Consider the following 25,176-nt stretch of genomic DNA (forward strand, 5'->3'; position numbering starts at 1 on the left):
CCGCACGCTGCCTGGTTACCACCGGCTTACCGCAGGAGCCCTTATCGCCACCTCAGTAGGTGGCGGTAAGGGCTCCCCACTGCATGGCTATGTTTGTCTGGGGGCTTTTTATCTGATGAAGTAAAAAGGGCCCTGGATCTTGAGAAAAATGGCCCTCGCTACTAGCGCAGAGCCCTTTTTCCCACAGCTTGGTAAAAGGACCCCTCAGTAAGTTAATGCCAATTTGACATAATCCCAAACTCCCGATTAATAATGGCATAATTAACTGGAAAGTTTGGCAGTATGTTGGCATATGGCATCTGAACCAGTTGCTTGAGGACAATAAGCTTAAATCTTTTAGCCAACTCCAATGAGAATATAATTTTCCCGGTACGCAATACAACTAAAACATGCTATAAAAGCTGTGTGTCCATATCTTACCATGTGGTATTCACCTTTAGAGGAGAAGACAGAAGTATTAACATCTTTTAGTAAAAATCACCTCTTTGTTCTATGGAAGGCTCAGTGTTTCCAACAGAGATCTGTGTTTGGAATTAAGGAACGTTTTGTGAAAAAGACTTCCATGCAAACCTAACAGAAGAAGAATGGGAAATATTTTAGTCATGAACAGTTCAGGTGTATAAGTCAGCCTCTGTTAATCTATTTTCTGTTGTGCATAGAACATTGTGGACCCCAAATGAATTAGCAAATCTGTCCTTGGATAACTTAAATAAATGTTGGTCATGTTTAGGAGACACATGTATTCTATCAACATCTTATGTTATTGTCCTAACTTAAAAGATCTGGACAAATTCCTGAAATAAAAGTCCATAATGGGAATGGGATGGGATTTGATATACTGCCTTTCTGTGGTTACAATCAAAGTGGTTTATATATTATATACACTTAGGGCCCTGTTTACTAAGCTGCACTGTAGGCATGCTAGCGTGTTTAGCGTACACTAAAATTAGCATGTGCTAATGCTAGAGACACCCATAGGAATATATGGATGTCTCTAGAGTTAGCGTATGCTAAACAGGGCTCTTATTTTGCACCTGGGACAATGGAAGGTTTAGTGATTTGACAAAGTCACAAGGAGCTGCAGTGGGAATCAAACCTGATTTCTTTGGTTCTCAGATCACTGCACTAACCATTAGGTTACTCCCCATTCCATTCCACTGCTATAAAGGTGGGGAAAATCCACTAGTAATTCCTGGGATAAGCAGCTTGGAATCTAGTACTCTTTTGGGATCCTGCCAGTTTCCTGTGACCTGGATTGGACACTGCTGGAAACTGGATACTGGGCTTGACGGACCTTCAGTCCATGCTTATGTACCTTTTTTTTTTTTTTTTTAGAAAAGGATAGCTGTAACTTGTAGGTCATTAGCTTTTTAAAAATATGTTGAGCCCTTCGTAAAAATGCAAGACAATTTCTAACTGATTTTTAAGTGCTAGACTGTTTTTTTTCTTTCACGCTCTCAAACACTTTACATAAAGTCATGAATATAATTACCAATATTTCTGCTTGATAGAAGTAATATTACTATTTTCAGGGTATCAATATGCTTAACTATATGCCATGAAAGCAGAAATATATTTTTTTAAAGCAAGTAAACTTTCCTGTTCACTCATTTAACAGAAAGAATAAGCTCTCATTTCTCAATTTTTAGTGCCTGGAAATCCATGCTTACCAAGGGCCCTGTTTACTAAGCTGCACTGTAGGCGTGCAAACATTTTAGTGCATGTTAAAAATTAGCGTGCACTAATGATAGAGACACCTATAGGAATATAACGGATGTCTCTATCATTAGCGCATGCTAAAAGATTTGTGCGCCTACAGCGCAGCTTAGTAAACAGGGCTCTTAGTAACATACAATGGAATTACTGCACCAAGAGAGGGGGGACATAAGTTCAAAATTGACAGTCACTCGAGGAGATTGAGATGCTTTTATATTTGTATAATATGGACTATCTAAATATTGTTTATCGTTTATTTCAGTTGATATACCGTTTCCCTTGTAATCAAACCGAATCCGTTTACAGTAGCAAATAAAACAATTAGAACATAAAAACAAAGGGACACCCTTATTTGACAGTAAAGCTCAGGCACTCAAGACAGTCATCATTAACACAAACATTAAGCGGACTCAAACCAATTATAAATGTTTATCTAAAATCCAGATTCAGCTATATTTATAAATATAAATTAGCAAGTGCACTTTCCTGTTCCTATTGCAAAAGATTGGTCAGATAAACTGAATAACTCATAAACCGAATTGAAGATTAACTGAATTGAAGATAAACCGAATTAAAACTTCATCTCTGAGCACTCTACCAGAACCCTTATCCACACTCTTATCACCTCTCGTCTTGATTATTGTAACCAGGGCCGTCGAGAGGGGGGGACAGGGGGGACAAAATTCCTGGGGCCTGGGCCTCCAGGGAGGCCCGGCGCCGCAGTTCCACCCGCCACCAGGCCCCTTCCACCCGAACCCCCGCCAGCAGAAGTGCTGTCTTCTGTTCTGACTCCGGTGTTCGCGGCCCACACAGACGCGCTCCTCTCAGTTGATCTTCGCTGTACTCTGCAGGGCTTCACATTAGCTCACATTAGCCCTCTCCTTAAGTCACTTCACTGGCTCCCTATCCGTTTCCGCATTCAATTCAAGCTTCTCTTATTGACCTATAAGTGCATTCACTCTGCCGCTCCCCAGTACCTTTCCACTCTTGTGTCTCCATACGCCCCTCCCCCACTTGGGTACTCCGTTCTGTTGATAAATCTCTCTGATCTGTTCCCTTCTCCTCTACTGCTAATTCCAGACTCCGTTCCTTTTATCTTGCTGCACCTCACGCCTGGAATAAACTTCCCGAGCCTGTACGTCTAGCCCCCTCTTTGGCCGTTTTCAAGTCCAAACTTAAAGCCCACCTCTTTACCACTGCTTTTGACTCCTAACCACTGCTCACTTGCCCTGTCCTTTTACCCTCAGCTTTTTATTCCCTTGCCCTTAATTGTTCTGTCTGTCTGCCTGTCTTATCTAGATTGTAAGCTCTTTGAGCAGGGACTGTCTTTTTGTGTATGGTGTGCAGCGCTGCGTATGCCTTGTAGCACTACAGAAATGATTAGTAGTAGTAGTAGTAGTAGAAGAAGATAATTTACAGTCCAAAAGCCAAATTGAAAGAAATGAGTTTTCAATAGTAAAAATGGCAGAATCTGTGGATTTTTCATCGTTGCACATATTTCACAGGAATCAAAAGGTTTTCACTTATATAAAACCACTGATCATGGTCATATTTTTAAAAATAGTCTGTTCTTAGATTTTTCACTCTAGAATTACTAAACTAATAAGCACTTCTTTTGCAAGTGATGGTCTCAGATACTGGAATATTTAAAATGTCCTCACTGTAACTCAAACTTGGCATTTATAACAACATAAGAATTAACATATTGGGTCAGACCAAAGGTCCATCAAGCTCAGTATTCTGTTTGCAATAGTGGCCAATCCAAGTCACAAGTACATTTCATGTTGCCTATTACAAGAATAAGCTGAGAATTTCCCCAAGCAGCTTTTAATAATGGTTTATGGTCCAAACTCTTTCTAAACCTAGCTACACTAAATGTGAAAAAATATTTTCTCCAATTTATAACTTCAGTGTGTGCCCCATAGTCTTTGTACTTTTTACAAGAGTAAGCAACAAATTCATATTTACTCAATCCATTCCACTCATATTTCTCCTTAGCTGTTTCTTCTTCAAGCTGAAGAACCCTAACATCTTTAATCTTTCCTTAAAGGGAAGTCATTCATTCCACCCTCTTTATCATTTTGGTTGCCCTTCTCTGTACCTTTTCTAATTACATTATGGTGGTCATTTTAGCAATGCTATTCATGTTTTAAACGTAGATATCCTGGCACTTTGATGTTTAAACCCCCAAAATATCAGAACAGACTGGAGCTAAATGTTGATGGAGCAAAAATGTAGAAAATGGCCAGAAGTGTGTTGGGGGCAGTCTGGAATCTTGTCATTCATGGGTGCCCTGCCACACAGCCCAACTTTTCCACTCACCCCATGTCCTCATTAACTTGTGTTGTGCACAATCACAAACTCAAATTGGAACATAGCTGTGTATGAAATAAAAGTATACATGTCTTAACAGATGTTTTTTCACATTTCACCTGTACTTGGTACACTGCATATAGTTAAAAGCATCTAGGAACCTCAGGGGCAGGAATGCTGGCTTTGGCCTAACCCCTGGTAAACCTTTTCTTGGCTGGGAGATAAGTGGTGGAGGTGCCCAGTGCTCCCACCAGCTGCCTTCCAGGTGCAGTGGAGGACTTGCAGCCCATCTGCATATCCTCACTGCCTTCTCCAGGGTGACTCCCAGGTCCACCCATATCCTCTCAGGGCCTTCGCTGCAGGTGCCCAGGGCTTCCAAGTGCCTTTTGGCTAAGATCAAGTGACCGTCAGGGGGAGGAATGTTGGCTTCAGCCTAACCCCTGGTAAGACTTTTCTTGGCTGGATGGTGCATGGTGGAGGTGCCCAGCGCTCCCACCAGCTGCCTTCCAGGTGCTCTGGAGGACTTGAAGCCCATCTGCATATTCTCACAGCCTTCTCTGGGGTGACTCCAAGGTCCACTCCAATCAGCTCAGGGCCTTCACTCCAGGTGCTCAGTGCTCCCCACCAGCTGCCTTCTAGGTGCTGTGGAGGACTTGCAGCATTTTCTCTATACACTTTGTATTTTCTCCCAGTTACTTCTTATGGCTCTAGTACACTTTCTCTTCTTGGTACTGTCCCTTCCCAAACTCTTTCTCCATCTGAAACCATTGTATACTGCAGGAACACATTATCCACCTTATGCTTTCATCATCTCACCTTCTCTTTTGTCTTCTCCCTTCTTCTCAGCTCTCAACTTTCAACATTTCCTTCCTTCCATTCAACCATCTCCATTCTATCTGAGTACATCTCGCCTTTGTCGCTGTCGTCACTGCCTCTCCTACTCTTCTCCGTACTCTCTTGCTCCTTCTCCTTCTCTCCGCTGGGGATATCAATCCCAATCTTGGTCCTCCACATCAACTCTCATCCTATTTGTGCAGGTCACACCAAGATGTCTCCAGTCTAATTACTGTTCCTCTCCTTCCCTGTCTTTCTCATGTGCTCTGTGGAATACCTGCTCTGTCTGCAACAAACTTGCCTATATCCATGACATCTTTATCTCTCATACTCTCCATCTGCTTTCTCTAACTGAGACTTGGCTTGGCCCTGAAGACTCTGCTTGCGGCCCTGTGTCATGGAGATTATCTTTTCTCCCATACTCCCTACTCGGTTGGCTGTGGAGGTGGTGTCGGACTACTTCTACCACCTCAGTCTCACTGCTTTTCTTCCTTCGAAGTCCACTCCATCCATCTATTCACTCCTCTGCCTCTCTGAGTAGCAGCCATTTATCGACCACCTAAGTCAGTTTCTTCCTTTCTCACTGACTTTGATGCCTGACTTTCCTTCTTTCTTGAACTCTCATCTCCTTCCCTCATTCTTGGGGATTTTAACATTCATGCTAATGATCCCTCTGACTCTGATGCTTCTCAGTTTCTTGCTTTAGCATCCTCTTTCAACCTTCAACTGTGCTCCACTAACCCCACTCACCAGAATGGCCACTGTCTTGATCTTATCTTCTTCTCCAGCTGCTCACTCTCCAGTTTCTGCACCTCAGCTCTTCCCCTCTCTAACCATTATCTGATAAATTTCAAACTTAAACACCTTCCCTCCCTGTCCCATCCAATCTCAACCAATACATTTAGGAATCTTCAGGCTATTGACCCTTCTACTCTGTCCTCCAGTGTTTCAAATCTCTTCTCGACCACTATGTTATCCAAGTCAGTCAATGAGGCTGTCTCATCCTATAATACTACTCTCTCCTCTGCTCTGGATACTCTCACTCCTCCCATTCCCCCTTCAGTAAGGCGTACCAAACCCCAACCTTGGTTGACCTCTAGAATTTGCTACCTACATTCCTGTGCCTGCTCTGCCGAATGCCTTTGGCTGAAATCCCACGCCCATGCTGACTTCATACATTTCAAATTCATGCTGACCTCCTTCCAGTATGTTCTTTCACTTGCCAAATAGGACAAATTCTCTTGGCTCAAACCCTTAACATCTCTTTGTCACACTGAACTCTCTCCTCAAAGTGCCTTCACCTCCCAACTCCCCTTTCACTTTCTCCCCAGACTCTGGCCGAGTACTTTCATGATAAGGTTCATAAGATTAAACTTGAATTCTCAACCAAATCACCTCCACCTTTCCTTCCCTTAGTCCATTCTCTTAACCCTCCTTCAACCCCTGCCTCCTTTTCTGAAATCACTGAAGAGGAAACTACATTTTCTTTCCTTCTCAAAACTAACTATCTGTTCCTCTTATCCTATTCCCACCCATCTACTTAGTACTATCTCTCCTACTGTCATCCCTTTTATCTGTCATATCCTCAGTCTTTCACTTTCACTGTGACTGTTCCTGATGCCTTCAAACATGCTGTAGTCACAACATTCCTCAGAAAACCTTCCCTGGACCCTTCCTGTCCTCCCAACTATTGCCCCATCTCCCTCCTCCCTTTCCTATCCAAGATACTTGAATGTGCTGTTCACCACTGTTGTCTTGACTTTCTTTCATCTCAAGCTATTCTTGATCCACTTCAATCTGGCTTTCACCCTCTTCATTCAACTGAAACAGCGCTTGCTAAAGTCTCCAATGACCTGTTCCTGGCCAGATCCAAAGGTCACTATTCTATCCTCATCCTTCTCAAGCTATCTGCTTCTTTTGACACTGTTGATTACCACCTACACTTTGATACTCTGTCCTTACTTAGATTTCAGGGCTCTGTTCTTTCTTGGTTTTCTTCTTATCTCTCCCATCGCACTTCTATCTCACTATCAGTTGGTGTACTTCAGGGATCTGTCCTGGGGCCTCTTCTTTTCTCCATCTATATTTCTTCCCTTGGTACTCTGATCTCATCCCATGGTTTCAATATCACTTTTCTGCTGATGACTCCCAGATCTACCTCTCCATACCAGAAATTTCAGCAGGAATCCAGAACAAAGTATCAGCCTGCCTGTTTGATATTGCTGCCTGGATGTCTCACTGCCATCTGAAACTAAACATGACCAAGACTGAGCTTCTTATCTTTCCTCCTAAACCAACCTCTCCTCTTCTCCCATTCTCTATCTCTGTGGATAACACTCTCACTCTCCCTGTCTCATCAGTTTGTAACCTTGGGGTCATCTTTGACTCCTCTCTCTCCTTCTATTCACTTATTCAAAAGACTGCTAACACCTGTTGTTTCTTCTCTATAATATCACCAGAATTCATCCTTTTCCTTTCTGAGCAAACTACTGGAACCCTTAGCCACACTCTTATCACCTCTCGCTTAGACTATTGCAACTTGCTTCTCACAGGTCTCTCACTAAGCCATCTCTCTCCTCTTCAATCTGTTCAAAATCTGCATGACTTATATTCCACCAGTGTCGCTATGCTCATATTATCCCTCTCCTCTAGTCACTTCATCGGCTCCCTATTCATTTCTGCATACAGTTCAGACTCCTCTTATTGACTTACAAGTGCATTCACTCTGCAGCTCCTCGGTACCTCTCCACTCATCTCTCCCTACATTCCTCCCTGGGAACTCTGTTCACAGGGTAAATCTCTCTTATCTGCACCCTTCTCCTCCACTGTTAACTCCAGACTCCGTTCCTTTTATCTTGCTGCACCATATGCCTGGAATAGACTTCATGAGCCAGTACATCAAGTTCCATCACTGGCCGTCTTCAAATCTAGGCTAAAAGCCCACCTTTGTTATGTTGTTTTTAACTCCTAACACTTACTCACGTCTTCAGTACCCATGTTTTATCATTCCCACCTTAGTAATTCCCTTATCCCTTATTTGTCCTGTTTGTCTGTCCTAATTAGATTGTAAGCTCTGTCCAGCAGGGACTGTTTCTTCATGTCCGGTGCACGTCTAGTAGCACTATAGAAATGATAAGTAGTAGAAGTAGTAGTAGTAGGTTTGGGTATAGAGAAGGATAAGGAAATAAAAGGGAGACCACGTTACAACCTATCATTAAAAGGAAGATGCTGGAGTAGTGAGGAAGTGATTTAATTTAGTCTAAGACACAGAAGGAGGGTAGGGCGTGAGAAGATACAAAAAGACATGTGGAGAAGTCATATTGGGGCAGCTATGGGGCACAGCCTCTCATAAATCTGGTTCTAGTTTGAGTGTCCAATTGCCAAAAAAGCCTGAGTAAAATAATGGGGTCCTTTTATTAAGGTATGCTAATGGATTTAGCGTGCATTAATGATTAGCATGCTGTAAATGCTATGCTGCTTATAGAAATATAATGGGCTGAATGGCATTTAGTACGCACTCATCTTAAATAATTTTTTAAAGGAGAGTTCTGAATGGAGACCCAAAGGTAGGGAGTTCCACAATGTAGGGGCAATTGCACTAAAGCAGGTGGTCCTAGCTAGGTTTGAACAAATCTGTAGATGGGTCAGAAACACCAGTTAAGTGTTAATGTGCAGAACGAGGAATTCAAGTATATGGTATAAGCAAGCTATATAAAAAGGTGGAGTGGAAAAATGCATTATCTGATGAGAGAGTTTAATCCTTATTCTATAAGCAATAGGGAACCAGTGCACTTTGATCAAAAATACTGATGCACTATCATATTTAGCACCATAGATTAGTTTGACAATCATATTTTGAATGATTTGTAATCTCTGCAATTGATACTGAGGCAAGCCCTGGAGCAAGGAGTTGCTGTAATCATGTCTAGAAATTACTAAAGTATGACCACTAACCAAAGAGATTGTTGATCAAGCAGACAGTGGGCAGCACAGATCTGGTGGAGGACATAAAATGATTTCTGAACAATTGTATGGGCAGAAAATGCGAGATGACAGAATATGGTAATCCCTAGAATTTTAACAGAATCTTTTAGAGGAATCTGGATATTATGTATGCGTTGGTAAACTGGGAAGTGCAACCACTAAAGGGAAAAAGGACAGCAATTGTTTTTGAGGCATTCAGCTATAACCTATTAGCAAAAAGCCAGCAATGAGGGTCAGTTTATGTGAAATGTCATTAATAGTGTGATCTGATCACACAGGATGAGGAAAGAGGAACTGAATATTATCAACTTAAAAATAGAAACACCAAGTATCTGAATGAATAGAGCCAGAGGTGTGAGGAAGACATTTAAAAGGATAGGTCCTAACTTTAAACCCTGAGGAGCTCCACACTGCAAACTGTACTTCTTAGATCACCAGTCTTCACTAATCTTTTAAACTGGGGCCGCCATGGATTCAAATGTGCTGAAGGAGGGCCACCAAATATCTTTCTATGTGGCGCTGCAAAACTGCTATCATGTGTCAATAATATTTATACCTCCCAGCTCTCCCTTCAATTGGGGATGGCCTCAAGGAGGTGAATATTTCTAAATACATTCACTTCTTTTATTGAGAAATGAATTATCATTCAAGCATATGGCTCTTGCCCCCATCCATGTCCCTCCTTCTATCACAAACCTGGGTAGAGAGGCTGAGAGTAGCAAAAAAAACCCAAACAGAATGATGATGGAGGCCACCTCAGAGGTCTCCAGGGACTGCCATTGGCACCCAGGCCTTGCAATGAAGAACCACCTGTTTTAGATAATAAGTTAGACCACTGAACCTGAAATGACAAATCCAGACAAACTGGAGTCTACAACTGTTCACTGTTAGCCTCCATAACATAAATTCTAGGCCTTCCACAATATTACTTTAATAAATGTGGCAGGTAGTAAGGTGGTGGCTGCATACTTGCAGCACTAATGTGAGCCAAATCTTCAGAGTGTGGGGGCTGGGATGGAGGACTGGGTACACATGGCTCAAGCTACCTCATAGTGTCTGTAAGTGCACATATCTCAGCCTGCATCACATCTATGGTGGTGACCATGATGCAATGCATATGCACGAAGGCCGTCAGCAGATTCTCCCTGAAGGAATCAAACCACTGCCAGATTTCATGCAGTTACTATGGCTCAGGAGCCTCATGGACATCACCCTGTGCATCTGGGTAAGGGGGCCACTGGCTCCATGGGGCATTGGCTGCAGAGGCAAGTCTGGACCAACATGCCTGTTTTCTGGCCTCTGCAGCTGATTTCCTCTCAGCTCCCCTGCTTGCCCTGCTGTGGTGAGGATGGGCTCTAGGGCTGGTATCAAGCCCAGGCCACCCATCTCCCCACCTTCTCCTTCTCCTCTACAGCCTCCTCCTCCATCCACTCTTTGCCTGCTGACACAGGCTCCAAGGATGGAGGGGGCCCAAAACTATGTTGTGGGCCCTCTGCCACCATTTCCAGGGCCTGCCCTCATTCTCAGGGTACTGCTGTTTCCTGGATTTCTGAGGCCTCTTACTTTTCCAAATCCATCTTGGCTGTGGGAGGAAGCAACTCCAGTTAGTCTTAGGGATAAAGTGTTTAGCACATTTCGTTTCAATAAATTTTTATTGACATAGTCAACAATACAAAAAGAAAAACATTCAATACTGCCATGCCCGACGCACAAGTTGGAAAAGCAACACCAAATAACCCCCTCCATAACCATCCATTTTTTCAATAGAGCAACCCAACTTCAAGGTTTTTGTTTTTTATAGTTTTTTTATCCCCCCCCCCCCCCCAGCCAATACCTCCCCAATCCTAACTAGAAGGTTTGAAACCCAAATTCACATATATAGAAACCTTCATCAACTTATTCACCTCCTTCTAACAGATTACATTATCCCTCAACCCCCTTATCCCCCTCCCCCTACTTCCCCCACCCCCCTTTCCCATTAAGCCAAAGATAATAATTTACCCTCCAACAGTTTCCACACTCTTTGACGGATCCAAAAACAATCCCTTCTTACAGCTGTTTGTCTCTCCAAGTGAAATAGATACCGCACCTTCCCCTTCCATTGATCCATGCTAGGCGGAAGAGAGGATTTCCAAGTAGCTGCAATCAAACACTTTATTGCCGCTAGTCCCCACCGGAACAACCTCTCTTGCCACCACTGCAACTTGATCGGGCTGAGCCCTAATAAGCAAACTTGGGGAGACAAAGGTATAGGTACTTGAAACAGTTCAGAAAGTACCCCACCCACCGACTCCCACACAGAAAATAACCCCTCACATTCCCACCAAACATGCAAAAAGGAACCCCGTGCCTCCCCGCATCTCCAACATATATCAGATCCCAGAGGAAACATTTTATGAAGTCTGTCCGGCGTATAATACCACCGGGTAATTATTTTATATGCATTCTCCTGAACTAGCACACACACTGAACTTGCTTGCACACCCCCCCCAAATCCTTTCCCATTCCTCATCCGTAAAGGTCTTCCCCAAATCCCGTTCCCAGGCCTGCATAAACTTATGCTTAATCCTTTTCCATCCTCTTATATATGATCAATATAGGCCTTGGATGTTTCCTCACTAACAACCAAAGATTTTCCAAATACTCCCCTTTAATTGGATCTCCCCTTAACTAACCCTGCTGTATAGCAAAATGCCGTATTTGCATATAAGCAAAAAAATCCCCCTCCAGTAAACCAAACCTATCCCTAAGATATTCAAAGGATGCCCACCTGCCCCCTCGAAAGCCATCCCGAAATCTAACTAGTCCCAATTCCGCCCATCTAGAAAAGGTTCTATCCCATTGCCCCACTCTACTTACCCTCCCAATTCAGAGAAGCCAACGTAGAAACCCTGACCCCCCCCCCCTCCCCACCGCTTTCTAGCCTCCTGCCAAACTTTTAGCAAATGATCCAGAAAGGGATTAGCTACTCCTCCTCCCCCCCCCCTTCCTCCCTGTGAATCTCAGAGCAACGTACCCAGGGGTTGCAACCCAGAAAACTCCTGTTCAATTACTACCCCCGTCTTTCCCTGTGCTACATCCCAATCCAATATTATCCTCAATTGCGCAGCCAGATAATACCATTCTAAGTTTGGCACCGCCCTGCCTCCCTGCTCTAGAGCACCCCACAATATCTCTCGTCTTATACGGGGCCTCTTTCCTCCCCAAATAAAGCTATAAATCATGCTTTGAATTTTACTCAGCGCCTTTTTAGGGATATGCACTGGCAAGGTCTGAAACAAGAATAACAACCTCGGCAAGACATTCATTTTTACCACCGCAATTTTGCCCCACCACGACAACCAAAGCCCTCTCCACCTCATCAAATCACCCTTAATCTGCTGCACTACCGGGTCATAATTCACTCGAAACAAATCCTGGACCTCTGGAATCTGAACCCCCAAATACCTAAATTTATTATTAACCCAACGGAATGGAACTATTTCTTGCAACTTAGCTCCCTCTACATCAGAAATATTAACTCCCATCAATTCACTCTTGTCCATATTAATGGATAATCCCGCTACCTGACCAAAGTCTCGGAAGATCTCCAACACTACCTTCAATGTATTTCCCGGATTCCGAAGATACAATAACACGTCATCTGCGAATAATGCCACCCGATGTTCCTGCCCCCTAACCCACAACCCTTCCAACTCTCTATGCTCCCGAAGACAAATCGCCAAGGGTGCCATATACATCGCAAATAACAAGGGCGAAAGAGGGCACCCCTGACGAGTTCCCCTCTTAATCTCAAAGAATGATGTAAATTTATTATTAACCCGTATACACGCCCTTGGTTTTGTGTAAAATGCTGATATCCACGCACTAAAATTACCACCCAACCCCATCCGTTGCAACACTTCTTCCAAATATACCCATTTCACCCTATCGAAGGCCTTCTCAGCATCTAATGCTAAAAAGGCCACTGGATCTGTCCTCTGATGAGCTGACCACAATAAATGGATAGTGCGTCTGATATTATCTCCCACAGTCCTCCTCGACACAAACCCAGATTGATCCTTATGAACAAGATTCGGCAATACCCTTCGCAGTCTGTTAGCCAACACTTTTGCCAAAATTTTGGCATCTACATTAAGGAGAGAAATGGGCCGATACGCCCCACACAAAGTGGGGTCCTTCCCTGGTTTCCTCAAAACTGTAATTCCAGCTTCCACCATGGACTGTGGCAAATTTTCCCCTTTTAACACCCCATTCCCCACCCGGACTAAAAGATCCCCCACATCTCCCTGAAATAATTTATAAAATTTTCCCCGAAAACCCATCCAACCCCAGAGCCTTCCTGTTCTTCAAATTCTTTATAACCCCTAAAACTTCCGCATCCCTAATACACTTGCTCAGCTGCCCCTGCTCTGCATCAGTGAGCCTAGGCAACTGAATTTTATCCAAAAAATGCCCAATCTCAACCCTTGAAATTCCACCCTCCTCCCTGTATAATTCCCTATAATAACTAAGAAAACAATCCTGAATTGCCGAATCTGTATAACACCACTCCCCCCTCCCATTTTTAATTTTTTGTACATTTAATCTAGTCCTCCTGCCCCTCAAATATCTGGCTAATTTTGCTCCACCTTTATTAGCAAATTCAAAAAAACCTTGCCTCAATTTAGCAAGTGCAAACTCCACCTCCCTCATCTGCAACCCAGAAAGTTCCTGCCTAACCTTACAAAGATCACGCCAGACCCCTTGATCCTGCGACCTCTTATGTCAAGTCTCCAAGTCTACTAATCGCCGCCTCAGATCCAAATCTAACCGGGCCCTCTCCCTCTTCCTCCGAGACCCCCATTGGACAAAGACTCCCCTAATCACAGCCTTCATTGCATCCCACAAAGTTCCATCCCTCACTTCTGCATTATCATTAAACTCTCTATAGTCCCCAATGGCCTTCCTGACCGCCTCCACTACCTGCACATCCCCCAGTAGTGATTCATTCAACCTCCAAAACCCCTTCTTTGCTCCCCCTAAGGAACCCTCCAAAGTAACCCAAGTAGGGGCATGGTCCAATATCTGAATATGCTCTATCTCCGCCTTCCTCATGGCTCCCCACAAATTACGATGCACCCATATACCATCAATATGAGTATACGCATTACTAGCATGGGAATAAAACGTATAATTCCGTTGTGTTGGATGCATCAGTTGCCAGCTATCTACCAACTCCAGCCCACGAAAAAACTCTTCCAACGCTCTTCTACTTCTCCTACTACAGTAACCACCCCCCAAGGAGTGATCCAACCGCACATTGGGCGTAACATTGAAATCACCTCATACCACAACCGACCCCTGCACAAAATCTTGTAACTCCCCCAAAAGCTTACGAAAAAACCCCGCCTGACCAGAATTAGGAGCATACACATTAACCAGTGTAATTCCCATACCTTGCCATTCTCCTCGAACCGCCACACATCTCCCAGTCGAATCCTTAAATTGCTGATTAACCACCAACCCAAACCCCTCCCTCACTAAAATGGCTACCCCCCTACCCGCCTGCCATCCCTCCCCTGATGGGCCACCACTAATTCAAATGCCTTCCTATTTAACATTGGGAGGTCTCGTGAACACAAATGAGTTTCTTGGAGAAATACAATATCCCACTTAAGTCTGCCCAATTCTTTGAAAACTAGGCTTCTCTTCCCCGGATTGTTCAGTCCATTTACATTCCAGGATCCAACTACCATTCTCTCTGGCTCATCCCTTCCCCTCCCCCCATTCGTCGCCTCAAACCCACCCCCGACCCCCTCTGCCCCCCCCTTCCTCACACCCCCCCATTCCAACTGGCCGACCCAGCTCCAGATGAGCCTGCCATCCCGTGAGGAATTAACATCTCCCAAATGGTTCAAAACCCCTTTATCGATTCACCCCTAACCCCCCTTCCCCTCATACATCAATCTCCCCTCCCCCACACACTTGCTCACCCCACACCACCCCTCAACCAACCTCCCTAACCATCCCCCACCCCCTCCCAATCTCAACACTTCACATCAACCCTAACCCACCTCCCTCCCCCCCTAAACAAACCAGAACAAATACATAAACTCCAAACAACGCCAATTCTATGAGCCCCCCAAATGGCTACACCTCATGTCCACACCTAATCACCTTAAGAACCATTATTGTCCCTTCAAGTAGCACTCTGTTGTCTTTTGCGTCCATCAGCCCCCACTGTAAGCCACCGAGATGTCAATCTCTGAGAGGCCGCTCTCAACTCCTTTCCTTGGGTAGTGGACTCCCCCATCATCGGCAGATCTTTACATCCCATCTCCTTCAGGGCCACCCATGCCTCCGATACCGATTTCACCTTCCTTGATTTCCCATCCACCGACATCCAAACTGCGAATGGAAACATCCAGCGATAGCGCAGCCCGTGGCCCCACATAAATCTAGTGACCTCCTGGAAGGCCCGCCGTTTCTGTAGTGTGGCCCATGTCAAATCCTGAAATACGCTGATTTTTGCAGTTTCGCCAATCCCATGTTTGCTGCTGTCGCACTTTAGCCAATATGCACTCCTTAGTTGGAAAATCCGCAAAGCAAACGATAATATCTCTCACAGCACCCTCTCTCATAGGGCCCAGACTCCAATGAGCCCTCTGTATCTGCCACGTGGTGGACTCACTCTCCTCACCAGACCCCATCACAAAATTACAAAAGTCCTCCACCACCTTAACACAGACACGAAACTCTGCAGTCTCAGGAATACCTTTAAAGCGGAGGTTATTCCTCCTAGACCTATTCTCAAGCTCTTCCAGCTGGTCTTTTACCTCCTGCAGAGCCTCAGCATGCTGACTGCCAGTTTCTTTCACTGAAGACAACTCCTCACGAATCTCCTCTACCGATTCTTCCACAGCCACTACTCGTGTTCCCAGCTCACCCAGCTCATTCTTAATATCGCGCAGGGACTCCTTCACATCACTCCTGACGCCTGCCATGTCTTCCTGGAGCTCCTTAAGCCAGTGTACCAGCTCGCGCTTCGTCACCTCTTCTCCCACTGCATGGTCCTGTAAGCCCGCGCTTTCTTCCTCCGACTCCGATTGCATCGCCGCCATGTTCCCGCTCTCCTCTGCCTCGCCTACAGTTCCAGCTCCCGCTTTCTCCTGCCTGCGTGCCGAAAAGCGGAACTTTTCTAAACTTTTTCTAGGCAGCATCTACACTCTCTCCAGGTATTTTCCCAGCGCTGAGGGGGCCAGAAACGGCGAATCGCTTACTTTATAAATAGTCCCGAACGGAGCTATTCATTCAAGTTGCCATTTGTTCGGATGACGTCACTTCCTCCTGTTTAGCACATTTCAGCAGTAGAGCACCAGTCTTGCAATCCAGAGGTGGCCGGTTCAAATCCTGCTGCTGCTCCTTGTGATCTTGGGCAAGTCACTTAACCTTCCATTGGCTCAGGTACAAACTTAGATTGTGAGCTCTCCTGGGACAGAGAAATATCCAGTGTACCTGAATGTAACTCACATTGAGCTACTACTGAAAAAGGTGTGAGCAAAATCTAAATAAAAGAAATAATGACCTGGCCTTCTACCTTCCTGTGCTTCATCCTTGTCCTTTCCACCACCTATTGGGGTCTGCCCTGTGTCTACCCAGGACCTCCAGTCCAGATTTTGCAGTCAATGGTGCCTACATATATCAGCATAGCTGGTTGGAGTCTACCGAGATCATCTATGGTTGGGATTGTGATGCGCTTGTTCTCTTTCAGGACATGAAACATCAGCAGCCACCTAATTGTTGTCTGCCCTAGTAGCCCCCCAGCTCTAATCACTGCAATATTTTTCCTAATGCACAAAGCTTGCTTGGTACATGTCATGGCCATTTGCAATGTAACACTGGCAACTGGCGAATATTGCACAAGCATGATGACTATTTGTTAGTGCATATTTATGCTTATTTTTATGGACAATGAGGATCACATCATCCCCTGTATAGCAGCTTATCCAAGATATGGCCATGCCCATGATATATGCTTTTCCACTATGTCACAGCTGGGGTGTGCATGCAGCAGCAGCATGGGGCAAGGGCTGAAAGTTAGACTGAGCAGAAGGAAGCAGCGGAAGGGTGTATCTGTTGTTCAGCACCTCTATAGCACTGGTAATGCTGAAGATTCTGTAAGATATGAGGGGTGACATAAACTCTATTCCAGTGGCACTACTGATGCCTTAACAACAAATCCAGTAGCATGTTTTCAGGATCTCCCTGTACAGGGGCCTAAAGAGCTGCTGGGTTATAAAAACATTAGAATAGCCACACTGGATCAAATCAATGGTTCATCTAGCTCAGTATCCTGCTTCCAACAGTGGCCAATCTAGGTCACAAGTACTCAGCAAAAACCTAATTAGTAGTAGCATTCCATGCTACCAATCCCAGGGCAAGAAGTGGCTTCTCCCATGTCCATTTCAATAACAAACTATGGACTTTTCCTCCAGGAACTTGTCTAAACCTTTTTTAAACCCAAATACGCTAACCGCCGTTACCACATCCTCCAGCAATGACTTCCAGAGTTTAACTATTCTAGTTGTGTGTGGTAGTTAGACATCATTTTTCCCAGGGCTACATAAATTAAGGGATGATGCTCTTTGGTTCATGCTGAGTGACACACTTGGGCCAGCACATAGGGGTTAGCGTTGCTGTTCAGGCTATCTGTCAGACGTTCCCCATAGAGTCACAACACTGTGGCTTTTTGGATAGGGGGGGAGTGATGGGAGTGTGAAAGGGTGGCCTGCCCACTGTGAGCAGTCCTGCCAGGCTTAGTGCAATGGACAGGTGTGGCTGGCACTGTGGGGTCTAGGGCTGTAATAGTGCATATGGGAGCTGCATTAGGTAGCATTTATGCAGTGTGATAATGTACTGGCTACTCTGCCACTGTGCTGTGACCTTAGCTGTGGTGCAGCTGAGTAGATGTGCAGTCAGCAGCATGTTAGCTGCGTGGCTTGCCATGGTCTCAAATAGGTAAGGTGGGTGTGGGGTTTGTGGGTCCTTCCTTACCTTGCCAAAGTCTTCTGGATCTCCTCTCAGACCTTTCTTGCTGCTGCCTGTGGGACTCGCTGCCTGCCCTCCTTGAAGAGGTGTGCCTCATTTTGAAGGAGGAGTGCCAGGTGGTTGCTCTCTATTTTGGAAAGGTTGCTCTCCCTGCCTCCATCTTCTATGTGCATATTACAGGTCAATAGTGGATGCCGAAAATATTGTGTGATGTGGCCCATGAGCAAATGGCTGTCCTGTGTCTTTGCCAGAAGGGACCATCTATATGCTGCATGGATCTCTATGTTTACTGTTGCACCTGGAGCCTGTATAGAGAGTGCTACAAGTTTATTGCCAGTGTATATATATCGCTGCACATTTAGTGATGCCAGCAGAACCCAGGTAGAAGTTTTTCCATTCAGGCACTACAAGGGCAGCTTTCTCAGCCAGGGGCCCTTGAAGAAGCGAATTACTGCATGTGTATAAGCAAGGCATGTGCTTGATTGTCCATATGGACCCGGTTTCTGCATCATCAGTACCCTTCTTTTTTGAGATGTAGCAACCAGAACTGCACACAGTACTCATGGTGCTATCAAACCACGGAGTGATACACAGACATTATCAGGGCAATTCTATAAACTGGTGCCTAGAGATACATGCCACTTACATGTGTCAAAGGCACCATTATTTGACAGTTAGGTGCCTATGTGCATTATCCACTATTCTATAAGGTAGTGCCTAAGTACCACAGTGCCTAACTTCAAGGGGGCATACACATGGGCAGAGCATGGTTGACTTTGTCAAATACTTTCTGAAAATCTAGCTATACTATATCAGCTGGCTCACCTTTAGCCACATAGTTGTTCATGCCTTCAAAAAATGTAGCAGACTGAAGAAGCAAGACTTCCCTTGACTAAATCCACATTGGCTTTGTCCCATTAAACCATGGCTATTTCTATGCTTATATAATAGTTTCAACAATTTTGCCCTGTACTATAGCTTCTACCATTTTACCCAGTACTGTAGTTTCCTGGATCACCCCAGAACCCTTTTAAAAACTGATATTATGTTGAACACCTCCCAGTCTGCAGGTACTATAGATGATTTTAATGAAAGGATACAAATTACTAATAGCAGATCTGCAATTTTATTTTGAGTTCCTAAAATACTCTCTAGAGTATGCCAACTGGTCCAGGTGACTTACTACTCTTTAGTTTGTCAATTTGCTCTATTACATATCCTTTTAATCAGGCCTTTTCATTTCATTAATGATTGATCTGGTGTGCATTATGTTTTCCATTCATGGACACAATCCTACCTTATACATTTGTGTTCACACTCTGCAATGCATCTCATCTTAAGTCATGAATATAGTCCAGTTAGCAAGAACAAATTAATATTACCTCTCGCCTTGACTATTGCAACATACTACTCACTGGCCTCCCACTCAACCATCTATCCCCCCTTCAATCCGTCCAGAACTCTGCCGCGCGTCTTATCTTCCGCATGGACCAATATACTCACATCACCCCTCTCCTCAAGTCACTTCACTGGCTCTCGATCAGATACCGTATACAGTTCAAGCTTCTCCTTCTAACCTACAAATGCACTCAATCTGCAGCCCCTCATTACCTCTTTACTCTCATCTCCCCGTATGTTCCTACCCATAACCTCCTCTCACAGGACAAATCCCTCCTATCGGTACCCTTCTCCACCACCGGCTCCGCCCTTTCTGTCTCGCCTCACCCTATGCTTGGAATAAACTTCCTGAGCACATACGCCAAGCCCCCTCCCTGCCCATCTTCAAATCCTTACTTAAAGCCCACCTCTTCACTGTAGCTTTCGGCACATAACCACCTACCTCTATTCTGGAAACCTATACTGCCCCATTGGATTTACTGCATAATTGTCCTTTAGATTGTCCTTTAGATTGTAAGCTCCTTTGAGCAGGGACCGTCCTTCCTTGTTAAAAAATTATTGTTTAAAAATTGTACAGCGCTGCGTGACCCTACTTTAGAAATGTTAAGTAGTAGTAGTAGTAAATGAAGTTGAAAACCATCTACAATCACCTTTCTGTTTCTCCTTCCGGTGGGCTCATTATTATCAGTATAGGATATAAATACTACATCATTTCTGTTTTAACAACATAGAACACCCTACCACTCTCATTTTTTCTGAATATACATGCATTCTTCTTCAACCATGAACCAGACAATTACTTCAAGTAATTGCTGCCCACAAAGAAGTATACTTGTTAAGTTTGCCATTCACAGTATTTCTTTCCCATGTTGTTCTTTTTTTCATTTGGTCCAATTCAGTGCATTTACAACTCAAAAATAAAAGTTCATACAAGCCAACCTTGTACAAAGCTGCACTAGCGGCTGCCGCGTGGCAATGCCGACACAGCCCATTCAAAGTGAATGGGCCGTGTCGGTATTACCGTTCCGGCAGCCACTAGCGCAGCTTTGTAAAAGGGGCCCCAAGCAATATACACACACAAACACACAAAAAAAGCCAGACATTCTTTCCGGAAGTAGCACACTACTTCCTGCTCTTTTCAGTCAAAGCCCTTTAGTCGCACTACTCTGTTACTCCTGTTATGCCTGACTGCTATGTCTACCCCATCTAACAATGCTATTCACTGCCAGAACTTCTGCTCTCCTCCTGTGGTTTGAGGAGAACTGATTAGCACTTTGCATAATTAACCTGATTAGCACTGTGCATAATCAAACTGATTAGCACTTTGCATAATTAAAGAGAAATAATAAACAGCAAGCTGCAATAGGTAACAGCAAAAGCTCAAGTACCACTAACCTTTCTGGTTTGTGACAAGACTAGTTTACAGTGGCAAAACTGCCCCTCAGCTGTAGAACAAATAGCCTACTATTCATATATATATACATACTTTAACATGATATATAGAAACACTTCAGGTGGTTATTACGTTTCTTTCCTTTCTTTTATTTACCCTCTGTGCAAGCTTTTCTTTCTAGTTACCTTTTGTAACTCACTCAAACCAGAACAATTACTTTAAAAACAGTAAAAATGTGAAAACCTGTTACACAATATACCAGAGACCTCAATAGCCAGAGAATTAAACTGTCTCACTTCTCACACAGAGTTTCTGTCAAATTGTGTGTTCTCATTACTGAGCCATTTTCTGTTCATCCACCAACAAAAAAAAAAAAAAAGAGGAAATTCAGCATGTAGATTATCCAGCCAAAATAGTTCCTAGTGATGGAACTCACAGCAGTTCTAAAAAAGAAGCCAGTCCTTAGTTTTATATGTAAATATTTTTTGAAATCTTATACACATACATATGTACACATATATCACTACAAGACAGCGTCCAGTTTGATTGAATGCACGTCTGGCATGAGCTAACTACTCTATTTGGAACCAGACGACTTCATACATTTGTCTGATTACTGCTTCTTATACAATACAAAGACCTTAGCTGACCCCTGAGGCAGGCGCTTGTGCGCCGAAACACAGCCCGTGTCGGGTCTTTGTAATAATAAAGGACGGCTGTTATCTCTCTCTTGAAGGCCCAGTGTTGCTTTTTTGTGTGTATTGTATGCTTGTATGCTGCAAAACCCTCTCTTCTGTGCCTGTGTATACATATATCACTACAACACATATATAGTAAAGTCAAAGTTCAAAAGTACTGGCAAAAACTTTTTTTTTTAAATGCCTAACATAAATGAAAGGAAAAGTATGCACATTCTTCTACAGCATGTGTACTTTTACCCACATACAGTGGATATGTGCCTTAAAAGCAGAATTAGTTCAGGGAAGGCAATAACACAGAAGTTTCAAAACTACGTGCATTGTGTTGCCCAGAAATAATACCCTCAGAAAAAGCAGGCACAAATCATTGCAGGTACTTTTTCCCGGGGCAATGATCAAAGTAAAACTACATGTGTAGTTTTACTTTGGATATTGGTGCAAACTCTACAAGTCAAAAGTACCCACAGTGTTTGCAACAATGCAGTCAATCTGATTGTTGTCCCTAATAAAATATGTATGTGTTATATAGATACACCCACATGCAGATGATGTAAACCTGAGTGGTTACTGAAGGGATAATGAGAAAATACATGAGATTCAGCGGTTTCTGGTAGTGTAGTTCATAGCCATGGGAGAAATGGATGGAATACAGAATGGTGTAGAGCTCGGAACCACAGGAAGGCACACACATGGGTAGGAGGAGGGCATGGAAGATGGGTTGGATCAGATTCAAAGTGAATGGGGAGATGGAGGGATGAGGGTACTAGGTTTATACCAAAAGAGAGTAGCAAATATCTGGCATAGAGTTGCTGGGAACAGGCAATGGAGGAGGCCACTTAGCTGGTATAAAGAATTCAGCTATATGTGAATACATAAGACACACACACATCACAAAGAAAAGATCAAAAAGATGTCGAGTTTTTAAAATGTAAGGATATAAGAAATTATCTATTAAAATATGAAGCTCTTTTTATGCAGTCTTTCATTTTGCTTCATAAAATCCACCTGCCTCTTTGGTTAAACTAAATATTTCTTCCATCTAATGACTCTCTTTATTAGACAGCATCTAATTTGCATGCATTTACATACAATTTAACGGCAAGCTTCTGAGAACAAAGACATGGTTCTTGCATTGTGGGGAAGGACAATGCTCAGAAAAGGAAGGTATAAGCCAGTTTGTTCGGTGCCCATGTGTGTTCTTTGTTCCACAAATACCAGGGAGGTTTTTTTTTAATCAAACACATCAGTTAAAAAGTAAGAGAGAATACTTTATCGAACACTGAAAAATGATATAGTGAACATGGTTTAACAGACATATATATGTATAAGCAAAGCTAATACAATCCAAAATTCAATTTTTTTACTGCATCCTTTAATTTCCTCATCTCTTCCTTCCAAGAGAAAATCCAGTATTATACCTCAGAAAAATGCATTGTACCAATTTCTTTAGAATCTTATTTTTGAAGTAATAAGGTTGCATGCTATTGAATACTGTTAACAGTGAACAAAGGCAAGAGACCCTGAAGCTTATCTAATGGCTGACTACTCCCAGCTTCTACCCACTGTCAAGTTCATCACATATTTTATTTTCTCCCATCCAAAATATACACTTACCTACATACGACACATATTACAAGTTAGGAGAAAAAAAAAAAAGAAGAAAAACCAACCCCCCTTTTTTCCATCAGAAATCCCAGAGGGAGGAGGAGTGAGGCTTAGTACGACTTTGTTTCGAAACAATTCATTCTTTGCAACCACATTTGCATCTTAACAGCTGTGGTTAAATGACGACGGAATTATAAAAGGCGTACCCTTTTCAGACCTGTGGAAAAGGACATAGAGGTCCTTTTACTAAGGCACGGCGAAACGTGGCTTGCGGTAGTGGGGGCGCATGTTTTTGGCACAGGCCAGGCCAGTTTTTACCACGTCTGGGGAAAAAGGGCTTTTTTTCAATGGGCTGGGAAAGAGCCTGTGGTACAGCTGAAACCAGTGTGAGCCTATTTACAGCCTGTTGATCTAGTGGTAAGGGCTCAAGCACTACACACGCTGTGACCTGTTGGTGTGCGCCAACTGCTGATTAATGCTGGAAATGCCGCGTGCGGTAGGAAATTAAAGAATTTGTCCCTGTGGTATGGGCGTTTGCCAAACCCAAAATTACCGCCAGGAGAGCGCGCTAGCCTGGTGGTAGTCTTGTTTTGGTGCACACTGCACGTGTGCAGAGCCTACCGTGATTTTGTAAAAGGGCACCATAGTGATATATTGGGCAGGAATCAGAACATGGGATTTCAAAGACTAAGGCAGGGAGTTATCAATATGGGCTACCACCGAGATGGGTTATTTTACCACAAGTCGTGCTATTTTAGCACAGGGTCTCATTGCATAAAATGGGACCCTGTACTAAAATAACACGACTTGTATAAAATAACCTGTCTTAACGGTAGCCCACGTCCATAACTTCCTCCCTAAATTTCTATCACAACTGGCATACCTGCTCCCATGGTAAGTAATTGGTACTATCTGGGTTTCTGCCAGGTACTTGTGACCTGGATTGGCCACTGCTGGAAGCAGGATACTGGGCTAGAAGGACCATTGGTCTGACCCAATAAGGCTAAAGCGGCTAGGGCTCTTCAGCTTGGAGAAAAGGTGGCTGAGGGGAGATATGATAGAGGTCTATAAAACAATGAGTGGAGTGGAACGGGTAGATGTGAAGCATCTGTTACGCTTTCCAAAAATACTAGGACTAGGGGGCATGCGATGAAGCTACAATGTAGTAAATTTAAAACGAATCGGAGAAATGTTTCTTCACTCAACGTCTAATTAAACTCTGGAATTTGTTGCCAGAGAATGTGGTAAAGGCGGTTAGCTTAGCAGAGTTTAAAAGAGGTTTGGACGGCTTCCTAAAGGAAAAGTCCATAGACCATTATTAAATGGACTTGGGGAAAATCCACTATTTCTGGGATAAGCTGTATAAAATGTTTTGTACATTTTTGGGATCTTGCCGGGTATGTGTGACCTGGATTGGCCACTGTTGGAAAAAGGATGCTGGGCTCGATGAACCTTTGGTCTTTCCCAGCATGGCAATATTTATGTACTTATGGATGCCAGGAGTAAAAGCAGACTTTGGATACTTACAACAATGCACCAAAAGAACAGGACACGACACTGTGAAAGAACCCAGCACTTCAGAAACACACATCCAGTTGCTTCTTGGAAGAATATCAAGTTAACTTTTCAGCACCTAGATGATAGTATCTGCAGTGGGAAAAGTAGAGCGAACACATTATTATTTATTATTGACAGATTAAAGAGGATTGAAATGAAGGCAATGGAAAGAAATATAATACAGAAAATATGAGAAGAATAAGAAACACAATGCAAATTCTATCTCACTGGTTCTAAATCCAGCAGGACACTTTCAGCCAATCAGGTTTTCAGAATGTTCACAATGAATATACATGAAACAGATTAGCATAAAGTGGAAGCAGTGCATGCAAATTTATCTCATGCATATTGTAGCAGAGGTACGAGGTTAGAGAAGTTGCAGAAGAGAGCACCACAGGACATAGGTACTTTAGAGACAGTTCCTCCAGGCAGTTTGGACTCCAATACCAGATAAGGGAACAAGCAACAGTCCTTTAGGCTCAGAAACCAATCCCAGAGGGCCAGTAACTCAGCAGTTGGTTAAGGGAGAGGTAGTGAAGCTTGGGTAGGAGAGTTTCTCTAGGAATATAGTCTAAATTAGAGTCCGGCAGGCAGGATAGGGGACAGAGAGCTTTCACTTCTCTAAATGGCGGAACCCAAACAGTGACG

General features: G+C 43.7%; 1 long non-coding RNA gene across 1 annotated transcript in view; it reads right to left on the reverse strand.

Moving 5' to 3' along the window:
- Nucleotides 1-425: 425 nt before the first annotated feature.
- LOC115470616 overlaps nt 426-25,176 on the reverse strand; it is a 324,896-nt gene continuing 300,145 nt past the window's right edge. Inside the window, exons 3-4 of the long non-coding RNA XR_003942225.1 lie at nt 24,499-24,618; nt 426-570 (exon numbers count right to left, since the gene is read on the reverse strand). This is a non-coding gene — a long non-coding RNA (uncharacterized LOC115470616). The remainder of the gene's footprint in view (nt 571-24,498; nt 24,619-25,176) is intronic.

Source organism: Microcaecilia unicolor, chromosome 5 (assembly GCF_901765095.1).
Source record: "Microcaecilia unicolor chromosome 5, aMicUni1.1, whole genome shotgun sequence".
Lineage (NCBI taxonomy): Eukaryota > Metazoa > Chordata > Amphibia > Gymnophiona > Siphonopidae > Microcaecilia > Microcaecilia unicolor.